We start from the raw sequence: 9,907 nt of genomic DNA on the forward strand, positions 1-9,907 counted from the left end.
TTTTGATATTTTGTTTATTTATTTTGACGAGTATTTAAATTATTTAATGTGTATTTTTGCATATCTCTTTCAATACAAGTTTACCTTATTGTATGTGCATTTTGTATATTTACTTCAATACAAATTTAAATATTTTATATGTATTTTGGTATATATATTTTTATAAGAAATGCGCTATTTGATGGGAATTTTGCATCTTTATTTTCATACAAATTTACATTATTTTATTAATATTCGGTGTATTTATTTTGATACTATTTCACATTATTCTATTTGTTTTTTGTATATATTTTTTTATACATATTTACATTATTTAATGTGTATCTTGCATATATATTTCATACAAATTTATTATCTATTATTTATTTTCATACAAATACACATTCTTTTCATGATATTTTGTTTATTTATTTTGACACGAATTTACCTAGATATGTATTTTGTATATATATTTTTATACGTATTTACATAATTTCATGTGTATTTTGTATATATATTTCTATAGAAATCTACGTTATTTTATGTGTATTCGTATATATATTTTGAAACAAATTTATTTAGTTTTGTATGTATTATTGAATATCTCTTTCAATACATATTTACCTTACTGTATATGCATTTTGTATATTTATTTCAATACAAATTTAAATATTTTATGTGTATTTTGGTATATATATTTTTATAAAAAATGTGCTATTTTATGGGAATTTTGCATCTTTCTTTTCATACAAATTTACATTATTTTATTGATATTCTGTGTATTTATATTGATAGGATTTTACACTATTCTATTTCTTTTTTGTATATATTTTTTTATACACATTTACATTATTTAATGTGTATCTTGCATATATATTTTATACAAATTTACGTTATTTTAAGTGTATTTGTTTATATATTTTCATTCAAATTTACATTATTCTATGTGTATTTTGTATATGTATTTCAATACAAATTTACCTAATTTTATGTGTAATTTGTATATTTCTTTTCATACAAATTTTAAATATTTTTGTGTATTTTTGTATATAGTTTCATACAAATTTAGGTTATTTTATGTACGCATTTACTTTATTTAATGTGTGTTTTGTATATATATTTTTATGCAAATTTACTTTATTTTATGTGCATTTTTATACATATATTTTTTTAGAAATTTGCGTTAATTTATGTGTATTTGTATATGTTTTTTTCTCATACAAATTTACATTATTTGATTGCTATTTTGTTTATTTATTTTGATACGAATGAAAATAGATATACAAAATATACATAAAATAAACTAAATTTGTATTGAAATATATATACAAAATACATAAAATAATGTAAATTTGTATCAAAATATTTTAACATGCGCATAAAATAACGTAAATTTGTTTTAAAATATACAAAATACACATTAAATAATGTAAATATGTATAAAAAAATATATACAAAACACAAATAGAATAATGTAAAATCGTATCAAAATAAATACTCAGAATATTAATAAAACAATGTAAATTTGTATGAAAATAAAGATGCAAAATACCAATTAAATAACGCATTTTTTATAAAAATATATATACCAAAATACACATGAAAAAATTAATTGGTATTAAAATAAATATACAAAATACACATACAATAAGGTAAATCTGTATTGAAATAGATATGCAAAATACATATAAAACAATGTAAATTTGTTTCAAAATATATATACGAATACACATAAAATAACGTAGATTTGTATAAAAATACATATACAAAATACACAAAATGAAGTAAATACGTATAAGAAAATGTATAGAAAATACACATAAAATAATGTAAATTCGTATCAAAATAAATAAACAAAATACCAATAAAAGAATGTGTATTTGTATAAAAATAAATATACAAAATACACATAAAATAACGTAAATTTGTATAAAACTATACAAAAATACACAGAAGTAATTAAATTCGTATGAAAATAGATATACAAAATACAGATAAAATAAGCTAAATTTGAATTGAAATGTATATACAAAATGCAATATTTTATGTGTATATTTGTATTTGTATCTAAGTTATTTTATGTGTATTTTGTATATATATTTTCATCCAAATTACATTATTTTATTGGTATTTTCTTAATATAATTCGATACGAATTTAAATTATTTCATAGGTATTTTCTATACATATTTTTATACTCATTTACATTATCTAATGTGTGTTTTGTATATATATTTTTATGCAAATTTATTTTATGTTCATTTTTGTACATATATTTTTATAGAAATTTTCGTTATTTTATGTATATAGTTTTATATAAATTTACGTTATTTTATGTGCATTTTGTATATATATATTTATACAAATACACATTCTTTTATTGGTATATTGTTTATTTACATTTATACGAATTTACATTATTTTATGTGTATTTTGTATACATTTTTTTATACGTATTTACTTAATTTTATATGTATTTTGTATATGTATTTTTATATTTACATTATTTTATATGTATTTTGCATATCTATTTCAATACAAATTTACCTTATTGTATGTGAATTTTGTATATTTATTTTAATACAAATTGAAATATTTTATGTGTATTTTTGTATCAATAATTTTATAAAAAAACGTAAATTTGTATAAAAAAATATGTACAAAACACAAATAGAATAATGTAAAACCGTATCAAAATAAATACACAGAATATTAATAAAATAATGTAAATTTGTATGAAAATAAAGAAGCAAAATACCCATAAAATAACGCATTTTTTTTTTATAAAAATATATATACCAAAATACACATCAAAAAATTAAATTTGTATTAAAATAAATATACAATAAACATATACAATAAGGTAAATTTGTATTGAAATAGATATGCAAAATACATATAAAACAATGTAAATTTGTTTCAAAATATATATACGAATACACATAAAATAACGTAGATTTCTATAAAAATATATATACAAAATACACATAAAATGAAGTGAATACGTATAAAAAAATGTATACAAAATACACATAAAATAATGTAAATTCGTATCAAAATAAATAAACAAAATACCAATAAAAGAATGTGTATTTGTATAAATATAAATATACAAAATACACATAAAATAACGTAGATTTATATAAAACTATATACAAAAATAAACAGAAGTAATTAAATTTGTATGAAAATATATACAAAATACACACAAAATAAGCTAAATTTGAATTGAAATATATATACAAAATACACATATTTTGCATATCTATTTTCAGACAAATTTAAATTATTTTTGTGTATTTTTGTATATATTTATTTTTCTTATACATAGAATAATGTAAAATCGTATCAAAATAAGTACACAGAATATCAATAAAATAATTTAAATTTGTATGAAAATAAAGATGCAAAATACCCATAAGATAAAGCATATTTTTTTATAAAAAATACATATACAAAAATACACATAGAATAATTAAATTTGTATTAAAATTAATATACATAATGCTCACATACAAAAAGGTAAATTTGTATTGAAAAAAAAAAACCGCAAAATACAAATAAAACAGTGTAAATTTGTTTCAAAATATATATACGAATACACATAAAATAACGTGTATATTGTATATCTATTTTCATACAAATGCACATTCTTTTATTGATATTTTGTTTATATATTTTGACGCGAATTTACATTATTTAATGTGTATTATATATATATATATATATATATATATATATATATATATATATATATATATATATATATATATATATATATATATATATATATATATATATATATATATATATATATATATATATATATTTTTTTTTTTATTATACGTGTTTACATCATTTGATGTGTATTTTGTATATATATTTCTATACAAATCTACGTTGATTTATGAGTATTCGTATATAGATTTTGAAATAAATTTTCACTGTTTTATGTGTATTTTGCATATTTTTTCAATACAAATCTACCTTATTGTATAAGCATTTTGTATATTAATTTTAATACAAATTTATATTTTTGTATATTTTTGTATATGTATTTTTATAAAAATATGCTTTATTTTATGGGTATTTTGCATTTTTATTTTCATACAAATTTACATTATTTTATTTATATTCTGTTTATGTTTTTTAAACAATTTTACATTATTCTATGTGTATTTTGTAAATCTATTTTTATACGTATTTACTTAATTTTATGTGTATTGTGTATATATATTTTTATAGAAATCTACGTTATTTTATGTGTATTCGTATATATATTTTGAAACAAATTTACATTGTTTTATATGTATTTTTGCATATCTCTTTCAATACAAGTTTACCTTATTGTATGTGCATTTTGTATATTTATTTCAATACAAATTTAAATATTTTATGTGTATTTTGGTATATATATTTTTATAAGAAATGCGCTATTTGATGGGAATTTTGCATCTTTATTTTCATACAAATTTACATTATTTTATTAATATTCGGTATGTTTCTTTTGTTACGATTTCACATTATTCTATTTGTTTTTGTATATATTTTTTTTACATATTTACATTATTTAATGTGTATCTTGCATATATTTCATACAAATTTATTATCTATTATTTATTTTCATGCAAATACACATTCTTTTCATGATATTTTGTTTATTTATTTTGACACGAATTTACCTAGATATGTATTTTGTATATATATTTTTATACGTATTTACATAATTTCATGTGTATTTTGTATATATATTTCTATAGAAATCTACGTTATTTTATGTGTATTCGTATATATATTTTGAAACAAATTAACTTTGTTTTATATGTATTTTTGAATATCTCTTTCAATACATATTTACCTTACTGTATATGCATTTTGTATATTTATTTCAATACAAATTTAAATATTTTATGTGTATTTTGGTATATATATTTTTATAAAAAATGCGCTATTTTATGGGAATTTTGCATCTTTCTTTTCATACAAATTTACATTATTTTATTGATATTCTGTGTATTTATATTGATAGGATTTTACATTATTCTATTTCTTTTTGTATATTTTTTTATACACATTTACATTATTTAATGTGTATCTTGCATATATATTTTATTCAAATTTACGTTATTTTAAGTGTATTTGTTTATATATTTTCATTCAAATTTACATTATTTTATGTGTATTTTGTATATGTATTTCAATACAAATTTACCTAATTTTATGTGTATTTTGTATATTTTTTTTCATACAAATTTAAAAAAAAATTGTGTATTTTTGTATATAGTTTTATACAAATTTAGGTTATTTTATGTACGCATTTACATTATTTAATGTGTGTTTTGTATATATATTTTTATGCAAATTTACTTTATTTTATGTGCATTTTTGTACATATATTTTTTTAGAAATTTGCGTTATTTTATGTGTATTTGTATATGTTTTCTCATACAAATTTACATTATTTTATTACTATTTTGTTTATTTATTTTGATACGAATGAAAAAAGATATACAAAATATACATAAAATAAACTAAATTTGTATTAAAATATATATACAAAATACATAAAATAATGTAAATTTGTATCAAAATATTTTAACAGATGCGCATAAAATAACGTAAATTTGTCTTAAAATATACAAAATACACATTAAATAATGTAAATATGTATAAAAAAATATATACAAAACACAAATAGAATAATGTAAAATCGTATCAAAATAAATACACTGAATATTAATAAAACATTGTAAATTTGTAAGAAAATAAAGATGCAAAATACCCATTAAATAACGCTTTTTTTTTTAAATATACATACAAAAATACACATGAAAAAATTTATTTTTATTAAAATAAATATACAAAATACACATACAATAAGGTAAATCTGTATTGAAATAGATATGCAAAATACATATAAAACAATGTAAATTTGTTTCAAAATATATATACGAATACACATAAAATGACGTATATTTGTATAAAAATATATATACAAAATACACATAAAATGAAGTAAATACGTATAAGAAAATGTATACAAAATACACATAAAATAATGTAAATTCGTATCAAAATAAATAAACAAAATACCAATAAAAGAATGTGTATTTGTATAAATATAAATATACAAAATACACATAAAATAACGTAAATTTGTATAAAACTATATACAAAAATACACAGAAGTTATTAAATTCGTATGAAAATAGATATACAAAATACAGATAAAATAAGCTAAATTTGAATTGAAATATATATAGAAAATACATAAAATAATGTAAATTTGTATCAAAATATTTATAAAAATACATATAATAACGTAAATTTGTTTTAAAATATATAAGCAAAATACACATTAAGTAATGTAAATACGTATAAAAAATGTGTACAAAATACACATATAATCATGTAATTCGTATGAAACTAAATAAACAAAATATCAATAAAATAATGTAAATTTGTATGAGAAAACATATACAAATACATATAAAATAACGCTAATTTCCATAAAAATATATGTCCAAAAATGAACGTAAAATAAAGTAACTTTGGATAAAAATATATATACAAAATACACATTAATAATGTAAATGCGTACATAAAATAACCTAAATTTGTATAAAACTATATACAAAAATACACAAAAATAATTTAAATTTGTATGAAAAGAAATATACAAAATACACATAAAATTAGGTTAATTTGTATTGAAATACATATACAAAATACATATAAAATAATGTAAATTTGAAAGAAAATATATAAACAAGTACACATATAATAACGTAAATTTGTATGAAATATATATACAAAATACACATTAAATAATGTAAATATGTATAAAAAAAATATATACAAAACACAAATAGAATAATGTAAAATCGTATCAAAATATATACACAGAATATTAATAAAATAATGTAAATTTGTATGAAAATTAAGATGCAAAATACCTATAAAATAACGCATTTTTTATAAAAATATTGATACTAAAATACACATAAAATATTTGAACTTGTATTAAAATAAATATACAAAATGCACATACAATAAGGTAAATTTGTATTGAAATAGATATCCAAATACATATAAAATAATGTAAATTTGTTTCAAAATATATATACGAATACACATAAAATAACGTAGATTTCTATAAAAATACATATACAAAATACACATAATATTAAGTAAATACGTATAAAAAATTGTATACAAAATACACATAAAATAATGTAAATTCGTATAAATGTAAATAAACAATATACCAATAAAAGAATGTGTATTTGTATAAATATAAATATACAAAATGCACATAAAATAACGTAAATTTATATAAAACTATATACATAAAAAACGCAAATTTATATAAAAATATATGTACAAAAATGAACATAAAATAAATTTGCATAAAAATGTATATACAAAACACACTTTAGATAATGTAAATGAGTATAAAAATATGTATGAAAATATATATACAAATACACATTAAATAACATGAATTTGTATAAAATTTGTATCAAAATATATACTTATACACACAATAAAATAACGTAATTTTTTTATGGAAATGTATATACAAAATTCACATAAAATAATTTAAATACGCAGAAAAATATATATACAAAAAACACATAAAATAATGTAAATTTGTATGAAAATATATAAACAAATACACATAAAATAATGTAAATTTGGATAAAATATATATACAAAATGAACATTAAATAATGTAAATATGTATAAAAAAAATATACAAAATACACATAGAATAATGTTAAATCTTATCAAAATAAATAAAGAGAATATCAATAAAATAATGTAAATTTGTATGAAAATAAAGCTGCAAAATATCCATATAATAACGCATATTTGCATAAAAATATATATACAAAAATGTATATAAAATAGTTAAATTTGTGTTAAAATAAATATAAAAAAAATCACGTACAATAAAGTAAATTTGTATTGAAATAGATATGCAAAATATACATCAATAATGTAAATTTGAATCAAAATATATATACGAATACTCATAAAATAGAGTAAATTTCTATGAAAATATACATACAAAATAGATATACAAAATACACATATAACTAGTTAAATTTGTATTTAAATACATGTACAAAAAAACATAAAATAATGTAGATTTGCATGAAATGAAAACAAATACATTTTATATAAAATATATATACAAAATACACATAGAATAATGTAAAATCATATCAAAATAAATACACAGAATATCAAAAAAATATGTAAATTTGTATGAAAATAAAGATGCAAAATACCCATAAAATAAAGCATATTTTTATAAAAATGCATATACAAAAATACACATAGATTTATCAAATTTGTAGTAAAATTAATATACAAAATGCACATACAATAAGGTAAATTTGTATTGAAAAAATATGCAAAATACACATAAAATAATGTAAATTTGTTTCAAAATATATATACGAATACACATAAAATAAGGCAGATTTCTATAGAAATATATATACAAAATACACTTTAAATAATGTAAATACGTATAAAAATATATATAAAAAATACACATTAAATAATGTTAATTCGTGTCAAAATAAATAAACAAAATATCATGAAAAGAATATGTATTTGTATGAAAATAGATATACAAAATACACATAAAATAACCTAAATTTGTATAAAGCTATATACAAAAATACACAAAAATAATTTAAATTTGTATGAAAATAAATATACAAAAAACATTTAAAAAAAGGTAAATTTGTATTGAAATACATATACAAAATACACATAAAATAATGTAAATTTGAATGAAAATATATAAACATATAGACTTAAAATAACGTAAATTTGTATCAAATATATATACAAAAAAACATTAAATAATGTTAATATGTATAAAAAAATATATACAAAACACAAATAAAATAATGTAAAATCGTATCAAAATAAATACAGAAAATATTTATAAAATAATGTAAATATGTATGAAAATTAAGATGCAAAATACCCATAAAATAACGCATTTTTTATAAAAATATAAATACGAAAAAACATAAAATATTTGATTTTGTATTAAAATAAATAGATATACAAAATACACATAAAATAAGCTAAATTTGAATTGAAATATATATACAAAATACATTAAATAATGTAAATTTGTATCAAAATACCTATACAAATACACATATAATTACGTAAATTTGTATAAAAATATATAAACAAAATACACATTAAATAATGTAAATACGTATAAAAAAATGTAAAAAATACACAAATAATCATGTAATTCGTATCAAAATAAATAGACAAAATAGCAATAAAATAATGTAAATTTCTATGAGAAAACATATACAAAATACACATAAATAACGCAAATATCAATAAAAATATATATAATATAATATATTTTTATACATATTTAAAATATTAAATGTATATTTTGTATATATATATTTTATCCAAATTTACGTGATTTTATATGTATTTGTTTATATATTTTTATACAAATTTACATTATTTTATGTGAGTTTTGTATATGCATTTCATTACAAATTTGCCTAACTTTATGTGTATTTTGCATATCTATTTTCAAACAAATTTAAATTATTTTTGTGTATATTTGTATATATTTTTATACAAATTTTAGTTATTTTATTTGTTTTTTGTATATATATTTTCCAACAAATATACATTCTTTTATTGGAATTTTGTGTGTTTAATTTTTTACGAATTTACATTATTCTATGTGTATTTTGTATATATATTTTTCTACGTATTTAAACTATTTTGTGTATTTTATATATACATTTTCATAAAAATTTACGTTATTTTATTGTGTGTATTCGTATATATTTTGAAACATTTTATACAAATTCATGTTATTTTATGTGTATTTGTATATATATTTTCATACAAAATTATAT

This window comes from Eriocheir sinensis, unplaced genomic scaffold, assembly GCF_024679095.1.
Source record: "Eriocheir sinensis breed Jianghai 21 unplaced genomic scaffold, ASM2467909v1 Scaffold27, whole genome shotgun sequence".
Lineage (NCBI taxonomy): Eukaryota > Metazoa > Arthropoda > Malacostraca > Decapoda > Varunidae > Eriocheir > Eriocheir sinensis.